We start from the raw sequence: 25,411 nt of genomic DNA on the forward strand, positions 1-25,411 counted from the left end.
ATCACATTCATATTTGCTTATAACTTTGGGTGAAAAACAAATGTATAAGGAACAAAGGTATTAGATACTATGGATGTGATATGCTGCTATGGTTGTCCTTATTATTGTATACTTACTGTTTGGTCTAGTAATGGGAGTCCATGTTTTTCTTCTTCATTTCTGTGATAAAAGAAAATAGCATGTTAGTATTAGTATTTTGTAATGACTTATTACATTTTATAAGCAATATACTTTTATTTTTTTTCGACCCTCATATTTAGTCAGTACAAATCAGAGTACTGTGCAATTTGCTCAGTTTTTGTATTTGTTGCTAAAATCATTGGGTCTGTGGGAGAAAAAAAAATCCATGTTGGATTAAAAAAAAAACCTTTTTCTGTTATGCTACAATTTATTTGTTTGTCTTTTTTTCAGTGTTCACTTGTTGTTTCTGGCTAATGCTTTATACTTTGCTTTGTTGTATTTTTTTTGGAGCAGTAACAGATTCTTCATTTGTTTTGATATTATAAAATTTTGGAGCAGTTAGATACCAATTGGCATATTCTAACTGTCTATTTTTTTAATATATTTTAGTGGTTTTGATTTACCTATTTGGATATTGTTAAATTTTGGGACAGTTAGATACCAATTGGCGTATTCTAACTGTGTATTTTTTGGCCTAATTTAGTGGTATTCATTTATCTGATTAGTTGTTGTAGAATCTTTGAGCTGTTAGATAGCTTTTGGAGTATTCTAACAGTTTATATTTTTGTAACACAAATTTACTTAAAGGTTTAATTACAGTTTATTTATCAAATTTTGGTTTTAAGAACATCAAATAAGCGTTTGTAAGATTTGCTGGTAATCTCTGCTTTAGAGTAATGGTACTATCATTACGTTCAAACCATCCACATTTCTTTTTTATGTATGCAGTGTAGTGCCCTGAATTGGTTGTGGCTCCTGCGTGGTAGATTATACCTATTGTTGTGAAGGTTTTCTTACCAAGTGATATTTGACCATGTGTGAATCCAGTCAGCTTGCAGTTGTTTTTGGTACCATCTGCATTGTAACGTAGAAGCATTAGTATTACGTATTTACTATGTGTTTGTATTACTAACGTGGAGCGATTATCTGAATTGCAGGTAGAGCATAATCTACCATGGTTTGCATTTTGTACAAGTTGCTGAAATGGAATGGATTCACAATTTGGTATTGATATATATATGAAGCGTTCATTGGGGATTTCTTCTTGTGTCACATTGTTGCAGACAGTGCATGTATGTTTCCACATGTATGAAATCTGAAAGATTTCATTTATAGGTATGATTTTGTTTTCCAGTACTTGTAGTAAGTACAATAGAAATTCTTGTGGATCTTCCTGTGAGTTTATAGTGAATTTCACCATTCCAGCACAGTAGTCCAATTGTCGTCTTATTCCAAAAACAGTATATGCGTTGTGAGGATTGTTTGCTGCATTTCTGTGAAGTACTAACATTTGCAAACACAATGGGTCTGTACTGTGTGAGTAAATGTTGTCAACAATTGGTGGTTATTGAAATAGAATATTCATTGCTACATTTGCATAGCAACTTACACCAACTATATTTGAGAATTTAAATGGTCCAGGTAGTTCTGTATCTAACTGCTTTTTTTGGAGTTTGTCTTCCTTCTTTAAAGAAGTACCTGGTTAACTTTCTCTAATTGATTCTTTTTTGTTTGTGGTACTTGATGAAGTATTAGTTTCTTTTACTCTCTTTGGAGGATTTGCAGTGACGTCCTGTTGCATTTCTGTTTGATTTAGTTTTCTTTTACAACGTTTTAATTTTTGTGGAACAGAATATGTGTTTAGATGGGGAGTGTATAGTGAGCGAAGTCTATTATATTCTAAAATGCAAGGAATATCAGCGTTTACTTTACTTGCATCAAAGTTGATTAGAAATAGACCGTCAAATGTACGTAAGCGTGATAATGCTACGTAGCTCATGCCTTCTTTAAAGACTGTGTTACCAATATCTATCATTGCTTTGTCTAGGGTAAGACCTTGTGATTTATGAATCGTGACTGTGTATGCAAGAGTTAGAGAAAATTGTTCTCTGCGTACATACATATCTTTGAAGAGAAGGAATCTAGCTGTTGAGCATCCTATCCGTTTTACTTCTGAAAGTTTGTCAAAGAGTATATTGACAAACTGAATTTTGTTGTCACGTGGGTATGTTTGAAAGCCAACAACTGTACCCAGTGCTCCATTAACTAGTCCTTGGTCCACGTCAAGGTTACGTTTAAGCATTACTCTGCAATTTAAGGATAATTTGAACATCTTTTCTAAGCCTGCTGTGTTTGAGATTGATTTTTCTAAATTATTTAGTCTTGTTGTGGCTTGGTCACACATGGGTAGTGTCATACCATGTACATCTCGTTTGTCTGTGGCGCTAATTTCCATTATTGGTTGCATTTCTTTACTTAGCATGATTTCATTGAATTTGAAACAGCTTGCAAGAGTTGGCATTAAGGCCATACAATTGACATTTTTGTGGGCTAATTGTTCCATAACATCTGTAGCACATGCATTATTGCCATAAAGTGCATTAATGTGCTGGGTTTTCAATGTTGCTTCTGCTTCTTTAGAAAGTATACCAACACTCAAACTTTTTAAAATGTTGGCATAAGTTAGATCTGCAGATTGGCGCATGTTTTCTGTTAATTCTCTGTATTGGCAATGTTGCCAAAGGTTGACATTTCCAATGCTGCCAACAGTTTTACGGCAGAGTTTGTGCCATAACGTTTTAAAAATAGGTTCACCTTTTACTGGTGTTAATTGAAGCAGATCTCCAAAAACAATAATGTGTTTTCTTGCAAAGAGCTCTTCATAGTCTGTTTTGAGTACTTCTTGTAATCTGAGGTGAATCAAAGCTAACATCAGGTTGGAGACCATGCTCACTTCATCTATTAGTAGCATTTTCATTTGTTTCAATACTCTGCGTAATTCCTTTGCAGATTCTGCAGAAAGTTTGTAATAGTCCAATTTGTTCTGGTGTTCTACTGGTAATAGTAGTAATCGGTGTAATGTAACACCACCTATGTTGTAGGCAGCTAAACCTGTGGGGGCAGTGACAACAGCTGACAGTTTGTTGTTTGTCAATTGTTGAAGGAACTTACTAATGATTTTGATTAGGAATGTTTTGCCAGAACCAGCTTCACCACTGACGTACAGTAGTATAGGTTTATAATTATGGCAGGAACATTCTGTAGTTTCATGTTTTACACCATGTGCAATTTGTTTTGTTACTTCTTGAAAAATGCTACTTTGCTCATTGTTTAGTTTTGATTGTAGTATAGTTAAGTCACCCTTATCTTCATACTGACACATGGTGTTTTCTACTTCTATCATAGCTAATTCTGCCTCATTTGTTATTAGTGGTTCTCCCAGTGGTTCTTGGCTTCCTGTTACAGAAGGTTGACTACTGTCAAGAGTATCCTTATCTAGTTGAGCTTGGAGTTCTTCTTCATGTTGCTGTTCATTGTGCAACATTGTTTTGTACTGTGTAAAGTTTACATCAGTTATAATGCTTTCATTTGCTTTGAAAGCATCCTCATATGAGTCATAGTTATCTAGTAATTGTTCTTCTTTTCTCCATGGTTTGAAGAGTTGTAGCAGGGACATGTAATATACTTCTTTATGTTGAGGAGTCTTCAATGACAGTTTGATATGATTAATTAAATTTGGTTTAGTGAGTTTAACTAAGCTGCCTTCACAGTCTGTCACTCTATATTTACCATTTTTTTCATCGGGTTTCATATTATTTTTGTATGTGTAGTTTTGGGCTATTTGGTATAGACACATGTTTTCGAAAGTATTACTTCTGTTTGGGTAGTATGTGTCCAATAAATTGTTTTTTAAAATGTCTTGGCAGTTGGGACCATGTTTGGCTATTGTTTCTATATCTTCATATGATTTTAGAACTCTTTTTCTAGATTTAGCTGGACCAAGACTTAGCCATACTATATTTTCAGATTTACCATACCATGAAGTACCAGTTAAACGATCAGCTGCTTCATAAGATCCACATTCTCTATGGGTGAGCATTTTTGTGCCCAAGCTGTATAATTTCTGAGATACTGTTTTATCTGATGACAGGTCATTCCAGAGGTCTTGGAGCTCTGCCTTTTCTGCTTTAGTTAAGTATGCTGTGACATATCGTGCAACTGCAGTAGAATTGTCTGCAATGTACTGCACATCTATGTTTGCATTCCATAAGTGGGCAATGATTGCATTATAATCATTGATATATTTTTCTTCTTCTTTTCTTTTTATGTAATATGTATTTTTAGGTGACTTTCCTTTAAGAGTATGTCTAACTGAAGACATGAGGTTGTTTACTTGACCTGTATTTGTAACTGGTCTAGGGAAACCAAATCGGCATTTGGTGTAGTATTTGCCTTTGTTTTTGTATTTGCGATGACAATATTTTCCAAATTTGTGCACAAAGATCACTATTTGTGGCTTCTGATGGAATTTCACAAGTGACATATTTTTCAATAAACTGTAAAACAGTGGCATCACTGTCTTGACCAAATTTAGGAGCATCTTTAATCCATAAAAGCATGTGGATATGTGGTGCTCCTCTGGCTTGGTATTCTTTTCTCCAAAAGAAGTGTTGCACTTCTCCAAGGGGAGGAACAGTTTTATTACAAATAAAATGTAGCATAGCAATGAAGCTATGGTGAAAATATCTTGAAACATTAACAGGATCCAAAGAACAAAGTTCTCCAGGTGATAGAATATCTATGTTTGTTTTGTTTTTATTTGATATGCGTAGGAAATCATGTAAATCTTCCCATGCATATTCTGCACAACTTAATGTAACAAACCAATTGGGTGGGCCAAGGTTTCTGATCATACAACGTACATCTCCATGACGTCGAAACCAGTACTCTTTAGTACCACGCATATTTGCTAATAGATTTGTAATATTTGATTGTAAAACCTCATCCTTTTGTTGCACTTTCTCTCATAATTGTGTAGCTGTCATATTTTGAAAGTGTGATCCTGATTTTAATATGTGTGCAACTCCGTAACATAAAGTTGCTAGTTCACTTTCAAAGAGTAGGTGGAATATGTATTCCACATTTTGTCTAAATCTGGGATCTTCAGAATACATCCGTAATGAGCGGTATTCTGAAGCTGATATTTGAATAGGTCTATCATCATACCTTCCTCCTTTGCCAGTTGGAAAGAGCAGAGGAAAAGCACGTGCTTCTATACTTTTTTCCCATATACTGATTGGCGATCCTTTTGTTTGACGCATTTGGTATGTTTCCAGTACATCGTGTACGGTGTCATTACAGTGCAAAGGATGAATTGTATACTGGTCTAAAGTATTTGATATTGTAGCAGGATCTAGTAGCTCAAATTGACCAGCTTCTTGTGTTTTTTGAATTATTTCAGTTGTATCTTTCAAGTTTTCTTCAATATTAATTTCTTTGTAATATTCATTATTCTCTTTAAGATATTGGAAGGCTTGTCTAACTTTATATAAATCTACCAGCTGTTGCCATATTTTTTTGTCTTTTGTAGGTACTCCATTTACTAATATAATTAAAGATTGCTGCATTGGACGTTGCACTCCTAGAGTATGCACATTTTCTTTTAGATTTAATGGTAAATAAACTACTTTTCCACGAATGCCTTTTACCAATTCAGAGGGAGGTAATTTTGCTGTTTTTGGTTTAAGGCGTATTATTGCTTGAAATTGGTTACTGTTTGAATTATGATGCTCTCATATAAATTAAGTTGTTGTAGAGGTTTTGGTACTGGGTATAATTCCAAATTATTTGTGATAGAACGTGAAGGAGTTTGGTTGTTGTCAAGTTTTGTAGTGCAATAACTGCAAAGTATTAAGGGCTCAGTTATTTCATATTTGTTTTCTGCTAGAAGGTAGAGAGCTAATTCAAACCATTTAGAATCTTCATTGTCTTCTATTTTGTATGGTAGGTCCACAGTTTTTATGTTACTTTTATAAAAAATTCTACAGCAACATACATGGTTTGGTACTTCAGCTGATGTACTTTTAAATTTTAGTATTTCTTTTTTGTATGTGTTTAGCAAAATGTTGCCATGTGTAGAATTGTTGCTTAATTGGTTTAAAGCTATTTCATTCTGTAAATGGCTTTCACTTCCAAAATATTTTTTCTGGATATAGTGCATTTCTTCAAGTAGGTCTTTTGCTGTACCATGTAGAAGGATGTTATTTAACTTTGCTAGTGCAAAAGCAGGACTTTTAGCATAGTACAGTTTATAGACTAGATTTCTTATAGTTGAATGATGTGTTGATATCCTTTTGATATCATGGAAAGTGGTTATACAAGTAGGTCCTGTAATGCAGGCCAATGAATGTCCTTGTAGTCCTGTGTACTTGCGCACTGGACAGGTATCTATATTTTGCAGTAATTTAATTTTGATTTTGTCTTTGCTTTTTACATATTTATTGAGGAATTGGTGTAAAGATTTGAAACAATGTTTGGGAATGTTACACATTGACGTGCATGGTCATTTGTACACTAGACGTTCTGATCCAGTTGAATGGAGGGGTAATTCTAAGTTTTCAGGGCATATTTTTGTAAGGAGTACTTCTTGTTCCATTATGGTATTATTCACTTTTTCATAACCTCGACCACTGCTATTTATGGCAATTGTATTTGTTTGCTTTTGTTTGTACGCTTCTTCATTAAAATATGGTTCTGTGCTCGTAGTGTTATTCCATTCACCTCCGCAGATACTTAAGAAGTTCTTTCTGTTGACATTTCGCTTATTGAGAAGTCTTTTTTGTAATTTAGTTATTCGTTTTGTTAGTGGTTTCATTTTGTTTAACAGTAAAATACATACATTTCTTTTGAGAAGAATTGCACTGTCCATCAATGCTTCTAAGATTAATTTCCTACGATAGGTTTTAAGCTTTGAACCTGATTTCTCTCCTGTTTTTATAAGATTTTGAAGGGCTTTGTGGTGGTATATTTTGGCTAAAATACTTTTGTTGGTATGCTTACTTTGCACTATATTAAAATTTGAAGAAGTAGTTTTATCTGTACTGATAGCTGATTTTCTGTTAATTGTTTTTTGGTTTGTTTTACATTTTGATAGAGGAAGCGAAGTTGTTGTACTTGAAACTTATTGTGTTTCACTAAATGATTGTATTAGCTGTTTTGTTTCAACTTATTTTACAAATTCTGCTAGAGATGGATGGTTATGTTGGACACCTTTATTTTCATTTGCTCTAATTTTGCGTTGCTTTCTACGGAGTTGTCTTTTGGTAGGCATTCTTTAGGGTCTGTTGAAAAAAATAAAGAAGATATGGGTTGGGGTGTTGTTCTGGAATGTATGTGCGCATGAGTGTTTGAGTAAGATGATAAAGATGTATGTAATGGTGTGTGATTGTGCATTGGGAACTAAAACTAGTAGCGATAGCTATTCTTGAATTTATGTGTCACTAAACTGGGGTTCAGATGACAAAAAAAAGTAAGCTAGTGGTGTGGAAAAGTACAAATAGTAAATGTAATGTACACAATTAAAACAGTTGTTTGTTCTATAATATGAAAATTGTAGTGGTTCAGTTGGCTAATTTGTGTGTCCAAAAATAGAAATTTGTGGGCCATTCTGGTTGTAAATCACTGTTTACGACATGGACATTTTTGGACAAAATGGTACAAAATCTCTATTTTAAGAAACCAAAATAGCTGGTATTAATGTTATAGTATATTTGATTAATAATAGAAATAATATGGTGATATTTTACTTACTTTTTTTTTTAATTAACAGGTAACTTCTTAGTTTTTCTTTCTTCTTCGAATTCGGGTGCTTCTTTTCAGGAAACTGGTCTTCACTGCAACTGTGAAAGCTTCAAATTAGTAACTTTGTTTGTATATAGCACTGTTTTTAATTTAGATATTGATTTGTTTAATTGAAATCCTCAGTGCCTTCTGTAAAACCATTAAACTAATTTATTTACATAAGATATATTGCATCAGTTCAGTACATATGATATGTTCTTAATGAACAAATTGTATTGAATGACTAACTGTAGCAAAAATAAAATATCTTTACTATGTCTTGTGAAATTTATAATATATTAGTGAATACCACTATTTCTGTAAGTAAACTGTTCTAGGTAATAGCGCCTCAATGTCATGTCTAATTTAAAGTAATTAAGTAAATAAATAAATAAAAACAAAAAATATGAAATTGTATAAGTATTTTTATAAAGGTTTAAACATAGATTGTGTTTGCATGCAATTTTGTTTGAATAGATGTAGTCTATATATTTCATTTAGAAAATGTTAGTTTAACATGATTTGAGTGTGTGTGTATAAAGAAAGTAAAAAGTATAAAGGTGTGTAAGTGGTAGTTGATTTTAGGAAATTGAAAAAAGTACAGTAAATTCATTTTACAGATTTTATAAGGTAAAAGTCTGTTTGAAAATGTGTTCATCTACCATAGCTCTCAACTCACACGCTTTTGGCGGGTGTCACACGCCTTGTAAAGGGCAGACTCACCCGCCAAGCCTCCTGCACGCCCATTCATTCCAATGGGCGTCTCACCCGCTAAAAAGAAAATCGGGTGATTTCACCCGCCTGTAAAACAAAAATGGTTGAGAGCTATGTCATGTACTATACAGAAAATATGCATACCTGAAGTTTGTGTTCATGCATATGGATATGCATGGAGCTGGAAGTAGAAATCTTGAAGACATGTACAGTATTTGTGGTAGATGCTGCTTGCCAATGATATGACACTTGTACTCAGAGAGATTCAGAGTACATTTGCAGTGCTGATCTATGATGATGCAGTTAGATGTAGAGGTCTTGAATGTGATTGGTGCATGGTCATGTGATTTTTGAGGTACATCCAATGAGGGAATGGCAGAGAGAGTGTAGTGGAAATGGTAGAAGGGCTGTTCATGTTACGATATGTCCGCGGACATGGCAGTAGTTCCCGGACATCGGGAGTTACATCCGGGGATTTTTGGGTTCAGACGTCATGCAAATGAGAATAAGCACTGAAAGGGATTGGTCAGGAAAGTTTGGTGGGTGTGTTGTGCCAGGAGAGATTTTCTGAGATTCTCTTTTTGCTGAGAGAACAAAAGATAGCTATGGCTGTGTGTTTCAGAAAACAGATTGTTTGGATTTTAGAAGATTCGTGGATACATTGGTTGAAGGTGCATGCAGAAAGCTGTGGAGTAGCTGTAGATCTTGGATTCCCACATGTGGAAGTACACTGGCATGGAGTACGTGGAATGAAGTGGTTGGATTTGCTACCTCTCTGTGCTACTTTGGAGACAGAGCAACATCCAGACATAATTGTAATTCATTGTGGAGGGAACAGTTTAGGGCATGTGACTGGAATGTTTTTGCAATTTGCTATGAAAGAAGGACTGAGGAAGGTTATGGACATGTTTCCTAATTCTCAAGTGATATTTTCACGGATTGCGCAGAGACAAATGTGGCTTTGTTCTTCTTCATTTGGTCCACAAATGGAAAAAGCAAGGCGCAATGTTAATAAGGCTGTTTGTGGCTTTCTAAGAGATGTTGGCATGTCTTCTTTTCACAATGAAAATATTATGTTTTGTAGTACATACATTTTTCGCAGAGATGGAGTCCATCTTACTTATGCTGGCAATCAGATTTTTCTGAGAAATGTACAAAATGCATTGCGACCTTTTTTGGAATTACAACAACGATTTTGAAGTAGATGTTAAGCATTTACAATTTTTGACTTACAAACACCACCCAAAGGCTCTTTTCAGAGCCACCGCTTCTTTCCAGAGAAAATTACAATGTTTGTGATGGAGTAGTAACCCAATTTGTTTAATGTTCGCGAACTGTCTGCGGACTTCTAATAAATACAAAGAGCCCTGCTTCATTTATTTTCACTTCTATTTTTTAACTGGGAAAGGCGGCTCTGAAAAGAGCCTTATTTTTTTTTGATTTTTGTAATTTTGTATTTTTTTTTGTTTTTCAGACACGACACACTAGGAGAGGATGGTAAAGGAGGGTAAAGGGGGGGACACCAACCACAGGGATAAGAAAGGGCGAGCTGAGAGAGGAAAATGTAGAGTGGGTTTTATTTGGGTAGTGAGCAGGTCTTCTCGTGCTCTGAGACGATAGTCTCAAAAGCACTCCGAAGTCGCTCCCCCCTGCAGAGTACTGTGTCACAGTACATACATACAACTGTGACCCTCGAAAGGTAAGGGTCATCAGCATTCTGTATGGCCTGTGAGGCAGCTTGAGAAAGACGCTGTCCCACAGAGGTGGTCCTTGTGGTGACAGGATCAGAAACAGAGGATGAAGTAGAGGAAATCAACCTGCTACGTTCTTCGTAAGGTACAACCTTGCGAATAGCCCCAGAGTGAAATGATCTCAGGTGTCGCTTCATAGTAGTGGTCCCAAAGCTGTAGTTACCGTGCTTCTCATTGCAGGTAACATGGTTCGCACGAGCCTTAGGACCATTCCCATGAATGGAAAATAACCGTCACACCCAAGACTCACGCCTAGTGCGGGTAGTAGGGATTTCCTCTACCTCATTCTCATCATCCTCTTCTTCCACCTCCGCATCCTCAGTCCTGTTCCCCTCTTCAGGCCCTTGGGGAGGTGGTGGTGGTGGAGGGGATGAGGTGGTGCTGAAGCAGGTGCAGCACCAAGTGGCAGTTCAGCAGCCAAGGATGCCATGTCGATGATGGTGTAGTCTGCAGGTGGCAGCAAAAATCACTGTGTTCTGAAGAATAGCCAGAAACACAATGGGAATAAGCTCTTGGGTGTGGTCTTTTATAGGGGTGCTTGTGCGCGGTCCACGGACATGCGCACTGTGCGCGGACAGATCGAACACAAAAAAAGGATCAGAAAGTTGCAAAAGGTATATAGAAACTCAAGATTGCTATGTGGGACTTGTGGCATGGTGTGATTTTATTGAAAAATATTATGGATTAACTGAAAATGTACTTTTAAATTGTTCGGGGACACGAACAGTGTCCGCATTTCAGGACACATGATGAGCGTGGGCGCGGTCATATGATCTGTTTGCAAACTAGTCTGCGAAGGAAGCGCCTGTCCGCAGGACACCAAGTGCACGGAGATTGGTTAGCGCATGCGCATTGATGTCCTACGGACACTGTTCGGGTTCTGAAGTAATTAAAAGTGCGTCACACGTGAAACTAATATTTCAGGACACCGCGTGTGTTCTTAGAACAGTTTAAACTTGGTAGCGAACAGTAAGGACAGATATAGTGTTCTTCAGGACACGTGTAATTTAGTTTATGTACGAACATTTCAGGACACCAATTGTGTTCTTAGAACACTTTCAATTGGGTAGCGAACACTACGAATACTTGTACTGTTGTTCAGGACACATCATTTTCGTTTATTTATGAACATTTTAGGACACCAATTGTGTTCTTAGGACAGTTTTAAGTTGATAGCGAACATTACGGACAGATGTAGTGTCCTCAGGACAGTTACATTTTCGTTTCTTTACGAACATTTCCGGACAACTGCGGTGTCCGTGGACACCTAAATTGGTTTTATTACAAGGAACTGAAAGTAATTACAACACAATATAAGAAAAGTAACTTTATTTCATATATATATATATACAATTATGACTGGGAGTTGGGGCAGAAACGGAAACAAAAACAGGAGAATTAGGGATTTCTAGATAACTGGTATCAGGTGAAGAAGGGAAGGAAATGTCATCGAAACCCTTTGGTCCATAGACAGGGTTTGGGGTTAACTGCGTGGGATAGGGTGAGGGGGGACAAGTGCAGGTTGGACAATGGTGTGCTGTTGGGGGTTTCACATCATTTTCCACAAAGTTTTTCAAATCCATAAAATTTTGCATAAGGTCGTCCATTTTTTGATGAATCTGCTGTAGAGTGATATTCTCTGATTGTTGTTGTGAGATGCTTGGAATTTTTGTATGGTCTGTAATAAAAAAAATGTATATGTTAAATGTATACAAAATAATATTTATTAATTGGTTTATATAGTAAAGTGTATACCATTAGGTGGACTATTTTCTAACATTTCCTCTCCTCTAGCCAGTCGAGAGTACTACACATTTTTTTTCTAATATAGAAAGTTTATAAATATATGAGTAAAAAGAAGTGCACTTACTATGTCTGGTGAGATATGTAATCAGTAGTGTATACGTCTGGTCTTGCTGTTGGTTGTGGAGCGTCTGTGAGGTAATTATGGTGGAAGCCACTTTATCTTCTTTTGGTATATACCTTTTTAAAACATATTGTATTTACATGAATGGTTAGTGTGTTACATATATGGGTAACTTTTTTAAGTATTACTACATATACTTTGTATGTGTGCTGCTTTGTGAATTTGTTAAATGTTCCTATGTTATGATATAACTATTACACATACCTCCCCAGAGTTTTTAGGTGGTGGTACTGTTCTCCGAACATGTCCGCGAACATTAAATACGTTTGCGGACATCAAGTTCATAAGAAGAGATCTAGTCAGTTCCATATGACATGTATATAAAGTCAAAGTCATTATTGTTAAGTTGTGCTACTAAAAAACTATGAAATTCAGTGAAAAAACTTTGTTAAAGGGAGGTTATGGTTAAGTTGCGCTACTAAAAACCTATGAAATTCAGTGAAAAAGGGACGTTATGGTTCCAAGTAAAACCAAAAAACCCTTGAAACTCGGCAGTTATGGTAAGCTAAGCAACCATAACTCGCGCCGCCACCGTGCACTGCTAAGACTAACACCCAGGACATCAAAGATGACATCACAAATGTCATTGATGACATCACTGATGACATCACATGTGTATGTACTTCTCATGAAATATGTGTAGAAGGGATTCTTATTATGTTGCAAAAAAAGTGTCAAGAATCATTGCAAGAAATATACCCTAATAAGTGCATTGAACGATGCATTGATATAAATAGCATCCTATTATGGGGTTCTATCTAGTATACTAAGCTACTCGTACAGAAACATAATATTGTGTGCAGCGTACAAGATGAAGGTATGATATTCGTAATGTTAATATGTTGAATAATGAAATGATAATTGTTTTCTTAACAGATTTTTGTGTACTGTGAAATATGTAATAAGTAGCTAATAAAACCCATGTATTACATAATTGCATTACTATAGACAAAACACAAAGACACAAGAACACATACCAATATGGGTATATACAGGGAAAGTGAAGTTAGCAAAAAAGCACAAGTAGTAGCAGAAACAATTCATAACTTAACTGATTAGTTTCATGCAAATAAATGATTGCTCTGTTTCAAATCTGGTATTTACCCTATGTATATGTATCACTTGATGTGATTGGACCCTAAGGAAAGTAGTGTGAGTACAATGTATACAAATATGACCATATACAGGGAAAGTACAGCCATAAAAAAAACAACAGAACTATCAGAAATTGCTCATAAGTCTAGTGATTATCTTTATGCACAAAAAGGATTGCTGTCTTTCAAGCTTGTGTTTTCCCATATGTATATGTTTCAAATGATGTGACTGTACTCTAAGGGAATTACTGTAAGAACCTACTAGAAGGATATGTCTACAAATAAAATAAAATTCTTAGATTCTGACTGTTACTGAAGAAAACCATGTGGCCTAGATATGTCAGCAAAAGATAAAATAGTGAGCCAGACATGTGATGTCATCAGTGATGTCATCAATGACATTTGTGATGTCATCTTTGATGTCCTGGGTGTTAGTCTTAGCAGTGCACGGTGGCGGCGCAAGTTATGGTTGTTTAACTTACCATAACTGCGGAATTTCAAGGGTTTTTCGGTTTTACTTGGAACCATAACGTCCCTTTAACAAAGTTTTTTCAATGAATTTCATAGGTTTTTAGTAGCGCAACTTAACCATAACGTCCCTTTAACAAAGTTTTTTTCACTGAATATATATATATATATATATTAAGTGTACATAAAGTAATGCTTATTAATTTGGTTATATGGAGAATTGTCTACGATTAGTGTCACTATCTTCAGACATTTCCTCACGTGGGAAATTCTACTCAAGCCATTCTGAAGTACTGGACATTTCTGTGAAAAAAATATATATATATTACTTTTATTGTATCTAATACAGACATTTTAGAAATATGTAAGAAAAATGAAGCACACTTACTAGCTTCTTGTAAATTGTGTTCTTACTGGTCTGTAGATTTGCTGTTGCTCCTAGGTGTGCCGTTTCTGTGAGGTAATTATGTTGGAAGCCTATCTTTCTTCTTTTGGTATATTCCATTTTAGTACATATGGTATTTAAATGGATGGTTGATGTGTTAGATATATAGGTTCCACTTTTTATGTATTACTACATATAACATGTTTGTGTGCTGGTTTTTGAACTTGTGCAGTGTTCATATGGCATGATATAACAATTTAAGATACCCCCGAGGTTTTTGGGTAGTGTTGCTGTTGTCCGTGTCCACCCGTGGACATACGCACAGTCCGCGGACATCAAAATCACTAGCCGGGGTTTTCAGTATGTTCTATGTTACATGTATATAAAGTCAGCGATATTATGGTTAAGTTGTGCTACTAAAAACCTATGAAATTCAGAAAAAAAAAGCTTTGTTAAAGGAACGTGATGGTTAAGTTGTGCTATCGATAACCTATGAAATTCAGAAAAAAACTTTGTTAAAAGGACGTTATGGTTCCAAGTAAAATCGAAACCCCCCAGACATTCGCTAGTTATGGTAAGCTAAGCAACCATAACTCGCACCACCACTGTGCACTGCTAAGACTAACACCCAGGACATCAAAGATGACATCACAAATGTCATTGATGATATCACTGATGACATAACATGTGCATTTACTTTTCATGAAAAGTCTGTACAAGGGATTGTTATTATAATGTTGACAAAAAAGTGTCAAGGGTCATTGGAATAAATATCATGAGCTACTGAGTGCATTAAGCAATGCATTGATATAAATAGCATTCTATAATGAAGTTCAGTCCAGTATACTAAGCTACTCATGCAAAAACATAGGCAGTGTGTGCAGCATACATGATGAAGGTGCAATATTCCTAATATAGCCATGTTGAATATTGAGATGATAACCGCTTTCTTATTAGAGTTTTGCGTACTGTGAAACATGTAACAAGTAGCTAATAAAACCCACTTAATACATAAATGCATTATTAGAGATAAAACACAAAGACACAACAACACATATAAATATGAGTATATACAGGGAAATTGAACTAAGGAAAAAAGCAGCAGTAGTAGCAGAAAGTGTTCATAACCTAACTGATTATCTTTATGCAGAGAAATCAATGCTCTGTTTCAAAGCTGCTACTTATACTATGCATATGTATCAAATGATTTGACTGGACCCGAAGGAAAGTAGTGTGAGTACAATATATACAAATATGAGTATTTACAGGGAAAGTACAGTAATAAAAAAACAACAGAACTATCAGAATGTCCACCTTCAACATTTCCCTTACAGAGCGCCAACACCTATTGGTATGCATCAATTACCAATGCACTACACATTATATATCTTTAGCAAAAGTTCTACTTATCTGAAAATGACATCAGCTAAAGCCATCCCTCCTCCCCAAGAAACAGCAGCACTGCTGTAATGATGAAGCATGAGAAACAGTGCTGCTACCTTGCTAATAGCAAACGCACAACATTCTTTGCCGTACATCTACCGACCAATATTACCGTTTGCTGCCTCTTTGCTCATTTCCATTCTCAAATTGCCTTATTACCTGCCGTACCAAAAAATAAAGCACCCGTAAACAAAGTAAATATTCCGTTAATAGCGACCTTTCACAGTGTAAATATATATTTTTTTTTAAATTGCATACACTCCATGTACTTCATATTTCTCAGTAAAATACATAGACGCAATAATCTTTGCCAGTAATAATCTAGCTTTGCAAAGCAGTAACGTGTGCTACTAAAAAGTAGGATTACTGGTTATAATCCAGGGCGGCTTTGGCGGGTTGGATTACAAAACAAAATCATTTTTCAAGATGGCCACCATAGAAAGGGAAGGTGGTTGTTTCATAAATAGCGCCTCTTCCCTTTCCATGGTAGGCTGCAAAAAGCACAAGTACGTTACGTGACGCAGAACCTGTAAATAAACATACAGCGACATACAACGTAATAACTTACATTTTGAAATAATAGTCTGGATTGTAAAAGAAAACGTTAACATTTTAGAGTTCGTAAAGTAGGTTTATTTAACAACAAACTGTCAGAGACCATCGGAGTAATCCCATTTTCAATGCTATGATAACAATGGATCTAAGGGCGTCATTGCAAATGTTAAAGACGAGGAACACGTTGTTTTTTTCCCATACAAAAATTATGGGTTCTTGGTTAAAGCAGCTGCTTTGTTTCCACAGTGATTTCCAAAAAGGCACCATGATCTTCGGCCCACAGCACCATAAATTATGTGATGTTGCTCCGAATAGCGAGTTCAGCGCACGGGCAAAGCGGGCTTAGGGTGTCATCCCACATAATTGTTATCGATTGTATTTGCCGTCCGAAAAAGCCCTTACTTGGCATCTGGAAACCATGGCACGGACAGTACGGTAAGATGTACCTGGGCGGAAAATGTAACAGAAAATATGTGTCAATACGCAACCTCTAGCAAAACATTTAAAAAAAGACACAAAAAATGTGCAAAGTAATACACAAATGTAAGTGGTCAAATATGACATTTTAGTGAAATGTTACTATTGACCATGTGTAACTATAGTAACAGGCTACAAACGCTGAGATTCTGCATGTGCCGTAAGATTTTAAAAAATGGCAACTACACAGGAAGACGATAATTCAGTTATGAAGGCAAAATGAATGGACAGTTAAAAAAAACTACATCTCGTGATTTCAAACAAGACCAAAAGAACGTGCAAAGTGATACACAAAGCTATGCAGGAAAACATAACGTTTCAAACAAGAAATATTACTGCTAAAAAAAATGAGTGTAGTCATACCCTACAAATGCGGAACCTGTGCACTCTGCATTATTACAGGAAAAATATAACCGCGCAGAAAGATGATACTTCAGTTATATTGTCACAATTAGATTTTCGGTAATGTAAAATTAAAACGTGGTTTGCTGTAGAGTGGTCAAAAGTAAACTTACATAATATTTACTGCCTCCATTATTTCTGTGCAAGTCAGACACCAATGTATTCGCACCGAAGAATCTTCGTGGACTGATATTAGATGTGCCTTACAAATGTTTAAAACATAACCTTATCAATAGCTATTTTTTGCTATTTTTTTCGACCCTTTCATTCCTTGAATTTCTTCTAAGGTTTCCCTTTCACTCAAGGTCAAAAAACAATTGCCCCTTATACATTCACTCGGATGCGTGGGCCTATTGAACGTCCAACCAAAAAAGCAACTCATGTGACCTTCACTCAGAAGGCAAATACATTCTTACTTTGCAACAACATATTGAAATCAATTATGAGAACCGCTACTCCCATACACCTCCAGAATGTTTCCAGCAAACAGTGCAGATGGTGGCCTTAGTTTTCAAAACTTAGGACGCCAGTCTGACGACAATATTATTCCAAGAACATTTTAACCCACACGCACTAATTGGTAGTGGTACAGTAAGCACAAACTTCCATTTAAACGTATGACTTTGGTGACAAGAAAACTGTACTTTTTCAATTTGTGCTCCACTACTCTGCAAAATGTTTTAGTAAATTTGGGAAGGGACATGCCAGCCACCTTACATTCAAGAGCCAGGAGAATAACATGTATACATGCACATATAGGTTATCATGCTCCTGACAGCCAATCCCATACGGCGATAGGTTTTTGGAGAACGGCCCAAGTAATGACGGAGTAGTGACGTCTTTCTTGAACAAAAGTGGCTTTCGTGCCATTTACTGTCTGACATGCTGAAATCTTTCTGAGTTCCTGTATCGATCCCTGTTGCTTTTGGCTGTAATAAATAGCAGTTTGAACTTGCTGTCTGAATTGGTTCTCTGTTTATTCTTGGGGGGGAGGGAGTTAGGCCCTCCGAGTCCGCAGACCCCAGCATCACTCTGGCATACCTGGGAGTCAGTCCCTAAAATGTTGCTTGCAGAGTTGATGGTTGTCTGCATCATCCTGGCACAAGGCCGTCTCCACCGCTGCAGAACCTGAGAGGCTGTAGGACCCTTGCATATTTTTGAGAAGATGGGAAACACGTAACCCTGGAAAAGCAGTCAGGAGCCATTTGGAAATCTTCCTGCCTAAAGTCAGTGAGGAGTCCAGGCATTCCAGGGCAGGGAAGATTGCCGCTCTCTGCCCCAACTTTCAGTGCTATGTGAATGACACTCAACTCACTTTTAGGCTCCCCTCTGCCACTTCCCCTCCTTCTCTCATCTATGACTGTCTGTCTGCTATCCAGGAGGGGTGTGCCGCCAATGATCTCTGCCTTAATGCCAGTAAGACTGAGATTTTCCTCATCCGCACGCGTGCTCCCTCCTTTTCTGTCACTGTCTGGCTGGCCTCTCTTGGATCTCAACCTGCTCCCACCTGTGAGGCTAAAAACTTTGGGGTCATCTTCAACACCACACTCTCCTTTTCTCCTCATATCTCTGACATCTCTAAGAAGTCACACTACCAGCTGCACCTCCGCGGAGATATTTCTCCTTTTCTCTCCTTTGCCCAGAAGCTCACTGTCTCCAGAGCAATGGCTCTCTCTAGGCTAGACTACTGCAACAGCCTCTTTCTAAATCTGCTGGGTCCTACCCTCCACCCTCTGCAACTCATCCAGAACAGGACTTGCAAGACTTGTACTTGGCCTCAAGCCCAGGGATCGTACCTCTCCAGGACTGAAATCTCTGCACTGGCTCCCAGTGGCAGTGAGGATTAACTTCCCAAAACCCTCTGCACTGTCAACAAGGCCATATAGGGTCTGGGGCCTCCATACCTTCAATTTTCTCTTCCTAAATATCTTCCTTCTCTGGCTACCATCTGATGTCAGGTCCAGGTCCCATCCCCCACAAGTTGCACCCCTGCACTGCCCCCTTGGAATCGCCTTCATTTGGGGACTGTTTTCTGTATCCCTACAACCCCCTACCAGCACTTGACACCTGATGTTTGCACTTACCCATGAACTTGCCACCAGATGGGTGCACTTTTACTTATTTCTTTTATTTATTCTATTTATTTTTTACTGTCTTGCCCTTGTACTGCACTGCCCCTCCCCCTTCCACCCTGCACTTTTCCACTTCCCTCTTCCCCTCCACTTGCGTGATCTCAATGTCACCTGGCCTAGCATGATTGTTGTCTCTGTCTTCCCTCTGTTCCCCCTCCTTTGCATCGTCGTGCCTTGATACAATTGTGTATAGGCGCGCCATGAATGCCAAATCATTGTGATGCTAGAAATGCATCGGAGGGACAGGGCCTCCGTATCCTTGTCCTTTATTGCTTTATCATGTATCTTCTGTCTTGTTTTCCGTGCAGGAGTTCATGTGGGCCTACTCTTTTTGGTTTGGTGAACAGACACTTGGTATACCCTTATGGCATCCATGGGTGGGAGTACAACCATGTACTCCTAGTCTATGTCTGTGGGCACCTGTGTGTGGTCCACAGAGCAGAGTTCGGGCTGGTGGCAGTTCTGTGCTGAATTGACAGGTGCTCTGCACATCCTCCATTTTGGGATGCCCATGCCCTGTCATTGAAATCGGTGCATTCCTGATAGGAAACAAGATGGCCCCTGTGGCCTCTTGCTTGCTATTACTTGTTACCTTACTTTTCCCCAAGTCCCGGGAAGTCCTGACTCTGTCCCTTCCCCCCTGACTGGCTGTTGGGTGAAATATCCATATATGGTGTTGTGGGGAAGTCCAAGACAGACTGGCTGGAGCCTTCCCAATGGCTGTATGTTGTGGGTATGCCCGTGGGGTGGGACTTGCAGAGAAAAGGAAGTCAGTACATTCTGACTCTGCTTACTTGATGTCAACAGTACACTCGAGATTGTCACGATAGAGAGGGAATGAAGCAGCAGACTTTAAGGCAAAATGTGCTGTATATTTTTTGGAGTTGCTAGAAATGGAGAGAGCATCAAGAATGCACCAGGCATATGATACTAAAGGAAGGATACAATGTTTTGCCAGAAGCACAGATTATGGAATTGCAGGGGGGTGCAACCAAGGAAGAGAAGGAGTTGTGGACAAAAAGGTGATATGCAATGTCTCCAACAGATGTCCTATGGTGGCAGAATAACAAAAGGAAAGAGGTCATGCCACTAGCATTATTGAACAATGCAGTGACACAATTGCACCATCCAACACACCCGGGGAAAGAGGTCATTGCAGTCCTAATTTGGCAGAACACATGGTCGAATTTGTCAGTAATTGACGTCCAATCAGTTTAAATCAGGGCATACTTTGAGAGTTGTGAGAGGAGCCATACTTCCACCAGTAGGTCCATTCCAGCTTTTACATGTCTATTACATTGACATGATCCAAGTGTGCCAAGGATACTGCTACATGATAGTGTTTGTGTGCCCGTTCTCCAGGTGGATAGAGGATGGTCCCTGTTCACATGTTGATGTGCTTAGGGAGGCTAAATTCCTTGTCAGGGAAGTATTCCCAAGGTGGGCATTTGTGAGGTCCTGTGATCTGACAATGGCCCTCACTTCACCAATGAAATGTTCCAACACATCACCCCGTTGTTGGGCATTGAGCACAAGTTTACCTGTGCAGACGACCCCCACGAAAATGGGATGTGTGAATGCCTGAATGGTCTCCTGAAGTCAGACATAGCAAAAATGCAGCAGAGCGCAAAGAAACATTAGCTGCACCTCTTGTCTCTTGCCTTGTTTGCTTTTTGCAATAAGCCTGGGTCTGACCACCATTTAACGCCCCATGAGGTGGTAACACGATGGTGCATGCATCTCCCACTGGCTCCTCTCACAAGAGTACTGAACGAATTTGAGAATAGTTCAGAAGTGTTAGGAGAAGAAATGCATGAGTACATGACTTCCTTGATTGCTACCACCTCTTTTATCTGTCGCCAGATACATCAATACTGGGGGGGCTCAGTAGATGGCGGAGGGAGCAAATGTGACAACGTACCAGAAGACTCTGGATTTAAAAACCCAGTGAATGTAGAGAATATTGTACTGTTAAGAAACTTGAGAGATGCTGGAATGACCCACAGTTTACAGGACCCCATATTGTCGAACAGGACTAGGGACTTCCAAAACACTGTTTTTTTTATTTCTGGTACTTGTCTCTTCCTATGTAAAAACCCAGTGAATGTAGAGAATATTGTACTGTTAAGAAACTTCAGAGATGCTGGAATGACCCACAGTTTACAGGACCCCATATTGTCGAACAGGACTAGGGACTTCCAAAACACTGTTTTTTTATTTCTGGTACTTGTCTCTTCCTATGTAAACACATAGTGGAGGAAATTAGAGGGGAAGTTGGTCTGGAACCACCTCTCAGACATCAAGCCCTACAAAGAAGTGGCTTCACTTGGGAACTTGATCGGCAGAGCCAACGCTCAGTAGCTGGAAGAGCTACAAGCAAACTTTGAACTTGCACAGCCGAGAGGAGGACACCCAATGCTTACTCGTTCACAGGCAGCAGAGATAGGGACTGGAATTCTTGTAGACATAGAGAGAGGGAATGCTGTCTGTTTGTCGTTTTATTCTCTACACACTTTCGACGAGTAAGTCGATGTAAATGTTTATGATTGTTCATGTTGCCCATGGCTCACCTCCCAGACACCTTCTCAAACCTATTTGTCAACACTGTAAGAATATCCAGTAGATTCTGAGCCTGATCCCCGGAGTACACTACCTCCCCTTTATAGAGTATTTGGGCCAAACATATCCACAGCATGAGCATGGCAATCCAACTATCCTCGCCACACTGAGAGACCCATCAGTAAGAACAGTGTGGTATGAAGTGTTTGAATTTGCTCTAATTGATTATTTGGTCCAGGAGGCCTTAAGCATTACTTACATTACTAAAATAATTTTGCATTTCTTTGTGCATTTCAGGTGGGCAACTATATCTCCAGGTTCATGGAGGATCAGCTGCACATGTAAAAATGTGCAAAAATAAAGCACATTGCCATCTTGCTGTTTTTGATTATTCCTAGCAGTATTGTTGTGTTAATATTTTGGAGGGTCTCCATCATTGTAAGTGCTACAGCTGCATCCTCTACTAACAGTCCCCCAACCCAAGCAGATGGAGCCACCATATCAGGTGGACAGGAGAGCACTGCTGATATGGTAAGGAGAGGTAAGTGCAGTGCTGACACAGACATGAAAGGGTTAGACATGTATCTCACCAACACTGCTTGAGTTTCTCATAACATGTGGTACAAACACATGACAAATGTAGGTAAGGAAACCACAGGGGAAAGCGGTTATGTCTGCTCATTGATTTCCTATTTATTTATTACATTTGTTACATGCCCAGACCCTGGGGTATCCCGGCGTAGTTACAGACATCTTTAGAATTGATTTGGAATATTCACTTACATGTTTATAGATAGACTGTGTTACAATATAAAGCATTGTTGTATAGAACTTATAACATACATGGCATTGATTTGGTGTATTCACTTACATGCTTATAGATAGGCAGTGTTACAATATAAAGCATTGTTGTAGAGAACCTTTAACATACATGGGAGGAAACAATACAGGAATCATAATTATTTCCAAGTTCTGGCTCGAACCTCCTTAAGGTAGGCGTCTTTCTGGCATTCAACAAAATATAGGGGGGCACAACATTTGCTTAACAGGAAAATGCCCTTGCTTAGTCAACTGTGTAACAAGAAATCTGGGGCAATTTCCAACTGTGGAATAAGTTGAGTGAAAGAAACCCAAAACAAGTCTGTTTTCCAAAACCAGGTCAGCGGCCTGTTTTTTGGATAAAACCACTGTGGTTGAGGGCAGAGTGTTATTTTTCAAGAAGATGAAGTACTATTGTGGGTTTTACCACCCACAGTGACAAGGCTGTGTAGGAGGACAGAAAAGGATAGAATTGAATTCTAATGTATCCCTTCCTTTTACCCTCGTCTGTCCCTATGTAGCGCTGGTGTATCGCCTACAAAAAAGGGACAGATTAAGAAGAAACACTATCCACTTCTAGATGTTATAAGACATTCAGCCTTGTGTAAATCATGCCCTTAAACCACTTTCCTCCACTATGTGTTTACATAGGAAGAGACAAGTACCAGAAATAAAAAAACAGTGTTTTGGAAGTCCCTAGTAATAGAGCATTACAATAATCCAACTTCGATAGAATCAGGGCCTTGGCCAAGGTAATGCAGTTAGTGGGTATGATGAACTGGTAGCTTAAAGCAATTAATTTAGATATGTATGATGTGGATGAAGAGAGTGCAGGTATGTGTTTAGCCATTGTAAGGTTGGCATCTAGGTACACTCCTAAAGTTTTTAGTTGTTTAAGTACTGGAATCATTGTACCATCGATGTTGATTGAGGAGTAGTATGAGTGGAGGGCACCTATTTTGTTTTAGGATCCCACAATGAGAATCTAGGTCTTCTCATCCTTAAGACAAAGACTATTCAAGGCCATCCAGTTTTGGATGAAGGCGTACATTTTGTTAATGGTCAATGGGCCTCATTAGGACCCAGGCGGATTTCGCGGTGCTAAATGCACCGCGAAGCATGGCGGAAAGCCGCCGATAGCGCCATGGGGGTTGGCGGATTTACCGCCCCATTCCGACCTTGGCGGGGCGGTAAATCCCCAATCCCCATTCTGCCCTTCCCCATTCCCATTTTTGCCCCATAGGGTATAATGGGAGTGGGGAAGGAGTTAATTACGCCACCGTAAAATACGGTGGCGTAATTAACAACGAGGTCCCGTAGCGCCATGGTTTTCTCCGCCTGGTAAAACCAGGCGGAAAAGGCCGCCATGGCGCTACGGGAACTCGTAGTATGGCGGAGAGGTACGCCATGCACTACGCTGGCGTAAAACCCTCTCCGCCAGGGTCCTAATGAGGCCCAATGTGTCCTGGTCACAATTCCCTGAGATACGTATGAAAGCCATGACCCTTGGGGTACACCGATGGGGACTGATATGGGATCAGCAGCATCTTTGCCAATGGAGACTCTGGATGTGCATTCGGCTAGAAAGGATTTCACCCAAACGGAGGCATTTTTAGAGAAACTAAAGTAATTCGCTAGGGTAGTGCATTGTCATGATCTACAAGGTTGAATGCTGCAGAAAGGTCTAGCAGCAGTAGTATGCAGAGTTTCCAGAGTCTCTTATGGAGTCCATCTGTATTTTAAAATCAATGAGTGCAGTTTCAATACTATGGTTAGGCCTGAATCCAAATTGTCTGGCTCCATGAGCTGGTTTTGTTTGAAATGGGCTTGGATGGATTTGTGAATATGCTACTTTATCTATGATCTTAAGCAAGAATGGGACTGTGGTAATTGTTCGGTAATTCGTGGGCACAGTCAGGTCAAGGGTAGTTTTTTTAGAAGTGGGGTGCCCCACGCTTCTTTAAGAGTAGCCGGGACCATATTTGTGTTAAAGGAAGAGTTGACAAAATTAGTAATAAAAGGGGTGAGGGTGGAAGCATGCCTCCAACAGTTGGAGGCTTTTAGTTTGGCAATAGTATTGGTTACTAACTCTTGGGTCACTGGACTGAAGTGGAAAAGTAAGGTATCATTGTCATTGGATTTTATGAGAGTGTTATTAGGGACCTTCTTTTCAGCTAATATTTTCCTTTTAGTGGCTATTTTCTTTTGTAGAAGAACGATTTTGGAGGCTAACACATCCTGAATTGTGGTACACCATTCTTTGATAGAGATGACTGTGGTGGTGACTGGGATAGGGTTTTCCAACTTTCTGAGAATAGAAAACAACTCTTTTAAGTCCAACGAAGCATTGATAATGCCAGTGGTGTATGCATTTGCTTTGTGAGTTACAATAGTCGCTTTGTAAATTTTATTTTCAGCATTGAAGGCATTTGCGAAGTCTGTGGTGGGAGATTTTTTGTGGATATGTTCAAGCGATAGTTTAGTTCGCCTTTGCGATGTTGAACCAGAAGCATGTTCTTTTATCTGCACGTCACGTTTTGGTAGTTAGTGATGCTAACAAATCAATAGTAGATGTGAGGCACTTGTCGTAGGTGTCTGCAAGGAAGCCTGGGTTGTCACTTATTAGCACGTTAGTTGCTAGGGTTTTGTTAAGGATGAGGGTTAAGTTCTCGACTGTGAGCTTGCAGATGTTTCTAGTTTCATAAGTATCTATTGTCTTAGACATAGGCGGGCATATTTCGTTGCAAGTAAGGGTGAAGTTTACACTGTGGTGGTCTGTCGAGTCAAGGGGTGTGATTGTCTCAAAAGCTAATGCAGCGTTAAGTGACAGTATCCTGCACAAGAAATGGCCACATTTCCATGAGGATCACCCAGAAAGCTACAGG

The sequence above is a fragment of the Ambystoma mexicanum genome, chromosome 3q (genome assembly GCF_040938575.1).
Source record: "Ambystoma mexicanum isolate Mex_15411 chromosome 3q, UKY_AmexF1_1, whole genome shotgun sequence".
Lineage (NCBI taxonomy): Eukaryota > Metazoa > Chordata > Amphibia > Caudata > Ambystomatidae > Ambystoma > Ambystoma mexicanum.